General features: G+C 40.6%; 1 long non-coding RNA gene across 1 annotated transcript; it reads right to left on the bottom strand.

Moving 5' to 3' along the window:
* Positions 1-2,826: 2,826 nt before the first annotated feature.
* On the bottom strand, positions 2,827-3,272 carry LOC144017056 (uncharacterized). The gene is made up of 2 exons (XR_013283077.1): positions 3,062-3,272; positions 2,827-2,879 (listed from the first exon to the last, which is right to left on the bottom strand). It is a non-coding gene; the product is annotated as an uncharacterized LOC144017056 (long non-coding RNA).
* Positions 3,273-13,024: the final 9,752 nt, after the last annotated feature.

The following is a 13,024-nucleotide window of genomic DNA, read 5'->3' as shown; positions in this document are numbered from 1 at the left end:
TGTCCATGAACATCTCTTTATTCATCAGCTCGAGGAACAACCTATCTTCAATGGAGAGGCCCACTTTATCGCCATCTTTGGTCTTTTCAAAGATTGAGTTGCCAAGACCGCCGTCATCAAATGTGTTGCAAAACATTTCTTTCACTTTAAGGTGCTTAGGACATGGGGAGAGGAGAGACGGGCGCCCATTTTCAAGCACGTTGGTTCGGAAAGAGGTGACAGACTCTGGCTTGTGTGCTGATCCCAAACAGACATTGCCGATGACAAGCCAGCCAAGGTCGAGCCTCTGAGCATAGGGGGCGTTAGGAGGACCGTTGCGATGCTCTCTGACCTTGTGCACCTGAAGGATGTCGCGTCCCAAAAGGAGTAATATTTGAGCATCTGGATCTAGGCATGGGATCTTGTGGGCTATGGACCTCAGATGAGCATGATGCCGTGCAGCTGCAGGTGTTGGGATCTCTGACCGATCATCGGGCATGTGATTACACTCGATGAGTGTGGGAAGCGCCACTTTTGTCATACCATCCAAGGACTCCACCATGAATCCTGTAGCTCGTCTTCCTGAGGTTTCAGTAGTACCTGCGCATGTGCGCAATGTGTATGGTGAGTCCATTCCTTCAATTTGGAAGAGGTTGAAGAATTCTGATCGCACTAATGACTTGTTACTTTGATCGTCTAAAATAACATAGACCTTAATAGCTTTGTCTTGGTGTGCCTTGGAGTAAACTCTCACCAGGCAGATTTTGGAACAAGACCTAGGTTCCTTCCCACTGTCGCACACTTCTGTGCATCTGGATGTGACATCTGACTGACTTGCTTCTCCATTGTTCTCCCCGCCGTGCTCAAACGAGGGGTTGCTGCTCTCCCAACGAGCAGGTCCTGGGTGTAGTGCAGCAATGTGGCTGTCGCTCTGACACTCGGTGCACTTCAAGACCGCTTCACATTTCTTTGCTAGGTGAGTTGTAGAGGAACAACACCTAAAGCAGATGCCGTTCTCCTTTAGAAAAGCCTTACGTTCTTCCAGCGGCTTGCTTCGAAAACCTCGACACCTTTTCAGCGGATGGGTTTTTTTATGAATAGGACACTGCTTATCAATGTCATTTGGCTTGCTGTTTGTGCTGTATGACTGTGAAGCTGAGTGTTGTGATGCAACTTCAGTCTTGTGAACAGATACATATTTTTCAAAGTTTCCTGCTTTTCCTTTCGCTTGATCAGGCCTATTTTGAACCGTGGTGGACTTATGGGAACTGCTGGATGAAGCTGCAGTGCTGGTTGGAAGAGTAAAACTGGGGTCGTTTCTTCTCTTTGCTTCATTGCATATGAAATCTGTGAAGAAAGCGAATGGAGGAAAGGATACATTATACTGTTCTTTGTATTGAGAACCCTGAGCTAACCACCTCTCTTGCAGATTGTATGGGAGTTTTTCAACAATGTGTTTAACTCCTCTGGAAGTGTCCAGGTATGAGAGACCAGGTAAGTAGCCTTCAGATTTTGCTGACTCTAACTCCCTTAGTAGGTCTCCAAGCTCCCTGAGCTTTAAAGCGTCCTTGAAATTGATCTTGGGAAAGTTCTCTAACCTCTCAAAAAGAGCCCTCTCGATGACTTCAGGGGAGCCATAACACTCCTCCAAGCGGTTCCATGCCATCTCCAAGCCTACAGCAGGGTTAACGACATGCACAGAACGAATTCTCATGATGTGCTCTGAAGATTGATTTCCTAGCCATTTTGTTAGAAGGTCAAGTTCTTCGCTGGCACTCAAGTTAAGCCCTCCTGTGGCATTCTGGAATGAGGACTTCCAAGCCCAGCAGTTCTCTGGGCGATCATTGAACTTGATGAGGCCTGAGTTCACAAGTTCACGACGCACTAGGTATCTTGTGATATCACTCATATCAGTCCTGTCGTCAATATGTGGCTGTAATGGAGCTCTGCTGTTGTTTGGCCGCGTGAAGGGAGAGCTAGCAGTGGGTTGTCGGTGATCTGCTGGCACTGGCCTCCTGGGTTGCTGTGCTCCGTTGTCGTCTGCCATGTAGCAATGGCGAACCACTGGCGTAGCCCTCTCTGGCTGCCTTGCCGTAGGAACACTAATCTTTGCCAATGTGGGAGAGGTGCTGCTTTCAATTATAGGGTTTTGCTCTTTTTCGTCTGCTTGTACATTTTGTTTGTTGGGTAACAACAAGGATGGTGAATATGGGTCAAGTTTTGGAGGCTCCTCATCACTGAGGTGTAATTTGGAATGTTGTTCAACATAGGCGCGGGTACGCTGCATGGTGGCATGAACAGAGTCGCAGCGAGTCCTGTTGTCCTCTCGAGCTTCCGCTTCTGCTGCTGCTTCGAAGACTTCAGCTTCTGCCAAAGCTGCAGCTATTTCTTTCTCATGTTGTAAAGTTGTCAGTTGTGCAGCTAGACGAGCCTCTGCTAATTTTAATTCTGCTTCTCGCTGGATGAAGGGAGCACTTGCACGTGCCGCTTCAACTTTAGCCCGGGCTCTGGCTGCTGCCCTGCTTGCTGAGGAGGAAGTTGAGGAGGTGGAGAAAGAATACTGGGATTTTGCTTTGGGAGAAGTGAGCTTTCCTGTTGAAAAATCATCTCCGATGGGTAATTGTTCCTGTCCAGCTTCACTTGCATGTGACATTGTTGATTGAGTTCCTCCAACAATGAATGTGAACAATTTTCTTTATAGCTTTGATCTTAAACAGTATTTCCCTTTCCTTGATGCTGTAGTGTCGTTGTGAAGTCGCCTTTTTACTATTCTGTCCTCAATGTGTGTGCCCAACACAAATTGACAGATAGCGAACAGTCAAAGTGGAAAAAATGAAGAGGCTGGAGTAAGTTTTCGTTTTACTGTTGTCTTCAACATTTCTACTTTGTATTCTGTAAAACTGAAACGATATAAACATACAATACAGTGTTATGCCACTCAAATATACATGCATAAACAATAATAATAATGACGATACAAAGCTGTGGACAAACTGCAACATAACTGGTGCCGGCTACGCAAACAAAATATCAAATGCCCTTTATAAATGAAACCAACACCAAAGGAAAAAGATAAACTCACAGGCGATGCTCCTCTGTGGCACAAGCAACACAGGAAGTCGTGAAAATGTCGCCAGCACGCAAACCAGTGAGTGATCTGCACACGGCCCACTACCAACCAAGACGTCATATGATCACCCACCGGAACACGGCTGAAATCAACCGAAAAACAACCACGCGAAAACGCCTGCAGAGGGCGCCAAAGAGACACAAACTCGGCAGGTCCAACAGGTCATGACACCAATTCTTTATGTTTAAAATGTTCGAACTTAGCAATAATAGGACGGGGCTTATTGCCCTTACGAGCTCCGAGCCGGTGTACACGGTGAAAAGAGATATTATTTACCGTCTCCTGAGGGATCTTTAGCGATAATGTCATACATTTTTTTATCTCGCTCTCTGGATTATCTGGGGTATTTTCGGATATACCTGAAAATATTATATTTTCCCGCATACTACGGGATTGAACATCTAAGACCGTTTCCTTTAGCATTTTAGTTTCCTTTTTAATCGTCTCCAACTCGGCTGTGACAGCTACGAGAGAGGAGCGTAGCTCGGAATTATCTCGTTGGAGATCGCTTACCTGTTGGCTAACGAATTCCAAACTTGCCTTTAATTCTTTGACGTCCTCGCGGATAAGACAGAGGACGTCAAGTTTTTTATTTATGGAATCCAGCATACTCACCGATACGTCAGCGGTTACTAAATCATCCGTATCTGTTGACGAGTCATTTTTCCTTTTTTTTCGAAGGATTATCACGACTAGCCACCAGATCATCCATCGCGCAGCTATGATCGTCAATAAAGCGTTCAAGGTCGTCCACAATGGATAATATTTCAGATCTTTCTTAGAAAAGAAAAAAATCGAATTTATCTAGTCGTTAAATTCGGGTTTAATTAGAAATATAAAGCTAATTCTATTTTAGCAGCAGGGCGCCGCCATGTTAGATTTTCCCAGTCTCGCTACCGGTCTCGCGATAGTCACAGCATCTCGCAATCAAGCCGTCTCTGATGATTTGTTCCATGTTTTTATAGCAAAAGAATCATTCAAAATCAGTCAAAATCCAGTAAAACACCTGGGAGATGAAGGCAAGGCAAGTTTATTTGTATAGCACATTTCATACACAAGGCAACTCAATGTGCTTTACACAAGGAAAGACAACACATAAGCATCAAGAAACAGTAGTTAACATTCAGAGGAAGAAAAATAAATGAAAATAGGTTACAAACTAACAATCTTAAAACATTATTCAACAAACTTTAAAACATTTAACAAAAGGAAGTTTAAAATAATAATGATAATTAAAAAAAAAAACACTTAATTAAAGCTGTTTAAAAGTCCCTAATCAAAGGTATAAGAAAAAAGCAAAGTTTTTAACCTGGATTTAAAAGCATTTACCCTCGGGGCTGACTTCATTTCTGTTGGTAGCCTATTCCATCTGTGTGCAGCATAATAGCTAAATGCAGCTTCACCATGTTTGCTTCGAACTCTGGGTTCCACTAGTTGGCCCAAGTCTGTAGATCTCAGAGCCCTGCTGGGTTTGTACTCAATCAGCATTTCTTGGATATATTCAGGACCCAAACCATTTAGTGATTTATAGACGAGTAGCAGAACTTTAAAATCGATTCTACAGCTGATTGGGAGCCAGTGTAAATCCTTAAGTACTGGAGTAATTTGTTCTGATCTCTTTTTTTGGGTCAGAACTCGAGCTGCAGCGTTCTGAATGAGCTGCAATTGTCTCATGTTCTTTTGAGAAAGTCCAGTCAGAAGACCGTTACAGTAATCGAGTTTGCTGGAGATAAAAGCATGGATAAGCTTCTCTTGGTCTGCTTGAAGCATGCAGTCCTTCAGTCTGGATATGTTTTTCAGCTGGTAAAAGGCTGTTTTAGTGATGAATTTAATATGATTGCTGAAGGTCAGATCTGAGCCTATTAGTACCCCAAGATTTCGAACTTGGTCTTTAGTTTCTAAAGACAGTGACTCAAGCTGTTTTTTAACAGCAATCCTCTTTTCTTTATTGCCAAAAACAATGAGCTCCGTTTTGTTTTCGTTTAGCTGAAGGAAATTTTGGATCATCCAGTTGTTAATTTGCTCTAGAGAATGACACAATACGTTAATAGAACTGCTGTCATTTGGGGACATTGATAAATACAGTTATGTGTCATCTGCATAACTATGATAGTCAACATTGGCGTTCTGAAGCATTTGACCCAAAGGTAACATATACAGACTGAACAACAGGGGTCCAAGGACTGACCCTTGAGGGACCCCACATGTCATGGCCTTTACGATCAGATTCAAAATTTCCAATAGTCACAAAGTAACTCCTTTCCTCCAAATAGGACCTGAACCATTTAAGGACTGTTCCATTTAACCCCACCCAAGTTTCCAGCCTGTCTAACAGTATATTATGATCAATCGTGTCAAATGCTGCACTGAGGTCCAACAAGACGAGCACCGATACCTTCCCTGCATCAGTGCTCAATCTTATATCATTCAGTATCAGAGCTTCTTTCTGTACTGTGATGAGGTCGGAAACCTGACTGGAATTTGTCCAAAAGTCCGTTTAAGCTCAAGAAATTGCTGAGTTGATTAAAAACCACTTTTTCAACTATTGAACTATGAAGGGGGTTGCTTCAGTGAAAATGGCTGGGAGTGAATGAGTTAATTAAATTCAAAGAAACAAGAAATCACCAGAAGCATCAAACCGCTCTATACAGATCTGAAAATTTCTGATTAGCTATTCGGTCAGTTCCAGCAATATTGAGAGTGACTCGTTAGTTTGTATATCGAGGAGCTCAAATCTTTGAAATCTAAACTGATTCGTCAACATGAAGTGCAACGCCAATTGTTACATGCACTGATTTGGATTATTTGGGCTCACTTCTGCAAGCAAAAACCACATTGTCCTTAATGGGTCAAAAAGCCTCATACTGGACCAGTGGGCATGTTACAGATCCACGGATTTGAGTCTAAAGATGGGCCCTGGCCCTGGCAACTCTCACTACGCCGCTTGGTTTAGTGCACGTATTTTTACTTAACACCCTTAAGACTCAGCACCATCAGGGAGAATGCAAACAGCGGAACTCACCCACTCCACACTCATTTGTACCACTTTATCTTGTCGGAGTGACTTGGCAGTCTTTTGTTTCCGAAGAGCTTAGCAAAACCGACGCATTTATAAACATTTCACAACATACCTCACCTGATCCTTTGGCTTCACCCCGTGTTGTCTTTAATCTCCTACTGGCCTTATTTTCCAAACTCCTACAAGGGCATCAGGGGAAGCATGGCAGACATCTTTGTCTCAAGAGATATACGCTCCGGCAATTTCTGTATTAAAATTTCAGGGCCAGTCACATTATGAGGTGGAAGGTAAGGCAGCTGGGCCAACTGTTCATGCTGCAGGAGTCTAAAAGTGAAGCGATGCACACAGTCGCGCACACATGGCCACGAGCGAGACTTTAAGGAGCATTATGTAAGTGCTGACAGCAGGAAGCAGTAATGATGCGCTCGAAATAAATGAATGCAGTGAGCAGACCATGTCCGAGAGGGATACATTTGTGTAAAGGACTGTGAACTTTTTGGGGGTTTTGATGAATTAGACATTAGAATGAATTGACGGCTGAGGCAGTCAGAAAAATATGAGAAGAAAGACAGGCCGAATATATTAGTCATCTCACACAGTTGAGGAACGTTGTGCAGATAAATGGTTACTACAGCAACCATCAGTGTGAAATAAAACAGAGTGTGAATTAGATACAGTACATTTTTAGATATGGTGGAAAAATGCTGTGACTGGTGTGCAAGTCTTTAATTTTCAATCATTTGAAAACATTCTCTGAGAGGCTTCAAATAGTCATGACTGATTTCCAGATCTGGGTTGGAATCTCTTTTGGAACATCTCTTTGTTCGGCTCTCTTCTACTCGACCAGTCGGGTTGGGATAGGCTTCAGTTACCCTGACCCATTCAGAGAAAATAATATCACGATCAACCCAATTCGTGTATGCAGGTTACAGTGACATCTGGATCTGGATTGGATTGCACATTTTATATACACTTCAAATCTCGTGCAATCACGTAATTTAGGCTTATACTATATTTTGTTCACTTGGATCTGGGAAAATTTTGGATTGAGATGAAATGCTAGCTGAAACATCCAAGATGTTCAATTAATATTATTTAGTAAATGATGTCCAAGTTTTGGTAAAAGTGAACTCTCCCAGACACGGGCTGCCTAAACTGTATTACAATAACACAATACATCCTTAAAGTCACACAATTTTTCGAGGAACAGTACATCAAGAAGAATAACAGGGGGCCACACTGTAAAAGCAGGATGCAATCAGTGATGCGCTACCGCTGAATGACTGGAAGAACACTGAATGCAGGCACCGAAGCATGAATGGAATGGTTGCAAATAGAATGACAATCAATAGAGCACAGATCTACACCAAAGCCAACCAATCTACTGTATGCAATCATGCCATTCTTGGGCACCTAAAAACAGATGGGGAAGCTCATCTACTAACTGGGCACAACCAGGATTGCAGCATTGTGAGAAAAATATTCAAATAAATGAATTGAACACGCTGAATGTCATTGATCAGACCTGAGACCAATTGTGGTAGCTGAATTTTCATCTATAAATACCGCAGCTGGCAAACCTGCATTACGATGACAGTCGTTTTTTGAAATGCCACAAACAAAAATGATCAAGACGTACCAGCTTCAGTAATTCAGTTTTAGAACTTTTGAAAAATCTTATGGTCCAAGTTTTTCATGTATTTTGGTAATGTTCAGGCTGTGGTTGTTTTTGGTTGTGTTTTACTTTTTGTTCTGTGCCTTCACTGTTGGCATTGTATGCAAAGGTGACCATTCACATCCCGACAACAGGCCACACCTGATTCCTATTTCCTTCATCAACTCCTCCAAAAAAAAACAATGTTAGAAATTAAATTGGACATTGGCTGAACATAGCAAATAATAATATTCAAATGAATAAACATAAGGTGTGATTTTGCTGCCAAGATCCAAAAGCTAGCCAGAAGGGGAGCACACGTATAAGTAAATAAACGTTATCACTGCCAGATCATTAAATCACTGAGGGAATGTTTTTTTCATAACTGCAGTGAGATGTCTGAATTTTTTTTCCAAGTTTGTTTTGCTCAACATCTCTACAGGCTGTGATGAATACGATTCCAATCCCTCTTGAGACCCTAGTGGAGGAATTTCCACACACTGAATATGCAACAGTAAATTTCCTCCAACAAACGAAGTGACTGGAGGCTTATTGCTCTCTTTTCTAGTCCATGACATGCGCGTCTTGGTGATTTGGCAAGAGATAAATGCTGCAGACGCCCACATTTTTCAAAGATGTCACAATATGTGCAATCAGTCGACTGCTATTTGGAGTCACAAAGCAGGAGTAGGTTAACTTCCAGTCATTGTTGGTGACGGCTAAGCCTGACTTAAGACTGTAAACCTTTTCAGTCTTCTTTGTGAGAAAGGGCATACGACATAAAATTTTGATGTCACTCCTCATTCTTGAGTCCCCCACCCCCACACTTAATCTTTTCCTGTGCTCTTGCAGTGTGAGAGAATGTGTTATTTCTATGCCACAACTGTTTGAGAGTGAACGTCGACTTCCACAAACATCAGGAAAAAAAAAATCTCGAGTCACGACATATAACTTATTAAAGCAATTCATAATATGTAGGTTATGTTTCTTCGCTCATCTATCATCATCATCATCATCATCATCATCATCATCATCATCATCATCATCATCATCATCGTCGGCGTCGTCGTCGTCGTACATCATACAGTATCATGGAAAAAGCCCAGCAATTGAAACCAGGATGGCTGATGTGGGATGCTAAAAATAGATGAAAACAATACATTTAAAGATACAAATAACTACATAAAGGCCAGTCTGTAAACATCAAGCCTCAGGTTTTAAACCTTGACGACTTGAAATGACATGCAGAAGAGCTTGACGAGCACATCAAACCACAAACATAACAACAATATATCCTTCACCAATGTAGAAGTCTGCCACTGTAAAATACAAAATAGCAGTAGTAATGTAGTAGAAGAACAAATAAGCAAACGGTGAGCTTTTCTGGCAACTACATTGCAGTTGCAAACTCTTCTCTATGTCGATTATATTACGGTGAATGACGTCAGTCAATATCGTCAGTCCGAGATCGAGTCACGTTATACAAACCAATTGCTCCTCCCCATTTACTAGGGATGTCATGATAAGGGCAATGTCGTGATATTGTGATATTGAAACTGCCACAATATCGTTGTCGTCATGTTCACAATATTTAAAAGGAACACATCTGTTAAAAAAGTCAGGTTGATTTCTATTTGTGCAGGTCTAGCACCCTCTAGTGGCTAGTTTATTAGTGCAATTAAATTTTCATTAGGGATGTTTTGGCCTTCTATGTTTAAAATCTATGCTAATTTTTTGAAAGAAGATGGGGACCAATCCTGAACCTTGTTAGATAGGGTATTGATACCCTGGGTATGTGGAGGTTATTTTTGTTGTTGTTTTTCTTATTATTTGTATTTGCATGATACCAATTGTATGTAAAGGCCCTATCTCAGGACAATTATTGTTATGTTATTTTTTAGTATGAGCTCTCTTTTTTACAATACTATGATCTTTTTTAAATATCGCCAACGCCCCCACAATATTGTGATAATTATCATATCGTGACCTTCGTATCGTGATAATATTGTATCGTGATGTTTGCATATTGTTACATCCGTACAATTTCCGTCCTAATTGGCATTCTGTTTCACATCACAATCATGCAGTCTGTGGTTCAGCCAAATTCAGTATTAACTGCATACATAAGGATTTACAATCATAATAGTAATCTGAAAATTTGGTCCCCCAAAAATGCCCACATTTGGAAAATGTTACACGTGCTTTACCAAGAATCTAAAGTAATCCCCAAAATCGAACAACCTACCTTTCTAACAAACAGATAGATATAATTTATACTCATGTTACAAATTAAAATCAACTTGATGAGCAAAACAACCTTGAATACTGATGCATTCAGTGGTGTATGCCACGAGGATTTATTTATTTATGTATTTATGTATTTATTTATGTATTTATTTATTTATTTATTTATTTATTTATTTATTTATTTATTTTTATTGAATAAATTCCCCACTAGTGAGGAAAAAAACACTCCAGCTGCCATAGATCTCCAAATATAATTAGACATCTGGATTCTTATCCTTATCTACTCTGCAAAGTTCTTTTTTTTTTCTTCATTTGATCAGTGGAGGCCTTTCCCACCCACTAGTAGCATATACCACATTTCCCCAAGGCATGCGAGATACATCTGCTCTCTTCTAATCTCAGCGCAGGTGTGGAAACAATGATGCCCATCAATTCTTTACACCTTACAGTCTAACACAGGTGTGGTCTTCATAGCTGTCACAGCTCTACAGAGGGCCACTGTTCATCCTAACACACTGAATGTCACTTTCGTGTACAAAAGATGAGGGACACTCAGGAGTGGGAGTAGGTTAATATCTCTCTTACAGTTACAAGCTTAATGTAATGTGAACTTTTGAATGTCAACATTTTTGATAGAATCCTTGAATTGTACTTTGTTACGTTGTGTGTCTAATTAAAACTCATTCACTCCCAGCCATTTTCACAGAAGCAATCCCGTTCTCTCCCGGCTGTTTCACTGGATTTTGACTGATTTTGCAAGGCCCACAGAATATTGTGTCCTAGTGCTATAAAAGCATGGAATCTATCAAAAGAAAGATTAAAGTCTCTTCTTTCATCAGGAAAAAAAAGTATTTTTCTATCTGTTTCCGCTTTGCAGCAATTAGCATTACAAGAGAGCTAAGTTTCATCAGTTTTCACAAATCTATTTAAAATTGTAAGTAATTGAGCTTTTTTTCTAGCTGACCCTGATTGATCTCCTTTGCTTTGCTGCCACCTTCTGGCCGTTTGTGTAATAACTACTATTTCTGCAACCGTTCTTTGCAGTTGAGAGGCTGCATCAAAGCCTTATGTATGCTCTAGCATAAAAAAACAAAAAAAAAACAAAAAACGTATAAATACATCTTTGGGACACTTAAAACATAAAAAAAAACCTTATTTACACATTATTGGGAGCAAATGAGTTAAGTGTCCAAGTGTATATGTGACATATACTGTACTGTGATCGCAGCGAATGTGTCACACTGAGAATTGCACATTTTGAAACATTTATCGGCTTGTCCTCTGGTTCAGTTATATCTTTGCAGTTTCATTTTCCTTACACACTAATAAATGCTGCGTTGTTTTCCGAATTATATCACATATGACTAGCTGTAGACTTTGAGCAGATTGGGCTATTTTTACCCAAGTGTGGGTGAATTATTTTGACCCATATAGATTGAAGACTAGATTTGGGCAGGCTGAAGCTGGTCGCCATTTTGGACAGTTTTGTGTGTACCGAAGTTTAAAGTAATGTTGTCAGAAACATTGGTGGAAGCTGGATGGCTCAGTGGGTAAGACCGGTGACTTTGGACAAATTGCTGGCGGCCACTGTTCTGTAGAGAATGAGCCAGGAAGAGTCAGACGGACATCGTCACACCCCCATTCCTAGCTGACCAATGAACGTTGTCGTAGCGGCTTCCAAGGTGACCAATGAGAAGGCTTCTATCATCGGTTGAGAGGAGGACCCCGCCCACACAAGACAGAAAAAAATTTGCAAACAAAAAACAGATTCACAACCAAAAAAACAATTTGCAACCAAAAGTCAGGAGTTTGCAAACAAAACCAAAAAACTTGCTTGCAAAAGTTTTTATTTGAATACAAATCCATTAATTTTGTTTGAAATATTTTTTTTTCTTTGAAATCCTTTTTTTTGTTTGATTGAAATTTATTTGAGGTTGCAAATCCCCTTTTTGTTTGATTGATTTTTTTGTTTGTTTGCAAATCCCTTTTTTGTTTGATTGAAAATAAATACACAAATTTCTCTCCATAAAATTGCAGCCAGGGTGAATGGTGACATGCAAATTGGCTCCTTGGCTTGACACTTTACATTAGAAATGTCAAACCTACGGCCCATGGGCCAGAACCGGCCTGTCAGTGGGTCTAATATGGTCCGTGAAGACAGAACACAAAATTCTCAGATTATTCTCTTCACAGGCCCTAATCTAATCCTCTTCCATAGCAATAAAATAAAAAATAAATGGGAATATTTTCAGAATGTCCGTGTAATTATTTGCTAAAAAAAAAAAAAAAGGAAATATTTTCCCCCTGTCATTATTATTTATAGCTGATGATGCTCCGGATGTACTGATCTGGACCATTTGAGATCAAATTTGAGTGAAAGTGCCCCCTGAATTAAAATGAGTGTGACACCCCTGCTTTACACCATATGCCAATTCCCACTGACTTCCCACTGTATAAGAATGGGTGGGTTGCATCAGCCAGGGCATCTGGTGTAAAAATTGTGCCAAACATATCACGTGTGTGACTCACTGACAACATCTGACAGTGTAGAGCTGCTTCTTCTTCTTAGAAAAGGTTGATGATTACATTAGCATTACTTTTAACCACAGCTACAATATACTTGGTACATTTAACTCATCACTTTAGGTAGTTAGTGCTTGTTGGATGAAAATCCTCGCCGCCAAACTTGTTTCAAAGGGCTGGGTTAGTAATTTCTCCCAAATTGGGTTACTTATAACCCAGCAGTTTTAAGAGGGTCGGCACCATCAGTAGTCGACCGACTCACACTCGATTTGAACCTCAACGTTTGGTATGCAAGCACAGTTGCTACAACCTAACACCTGTTCAAATGTTCTAGTGATTCACTACAAAGCCTCACACACTATTTTGCCTGTGGTTAGCATTTAGAGACATACCTGCTTTGCTGGATTGGGAGCTAACCAATTTCTTTCTTTTTTTTGCTTTGCATCATTACATACCAATGTCTTTTGTGCCT

Source organism: Festucalex cinctus, chromosome 4 (assembly GCF_051991245.1).
Source record: "Festucalex cinctus isolate MCC-2025b chromosome 4, RoL_Fcin_1.0, whole genome shotgun sequence".
NCBI classification, from domain to species: domain Eukaryota; kingdom Metazoa; phylum Chordata; class Actinopteri; order Syngnathiformes; family Syngnathidae; genus Festucalex; species Festucalex cinctus.
Note: the sequence above shows the minus strand (reverse complement) of the source record. Positions and strands in the feature narration are given on the sequence as shown.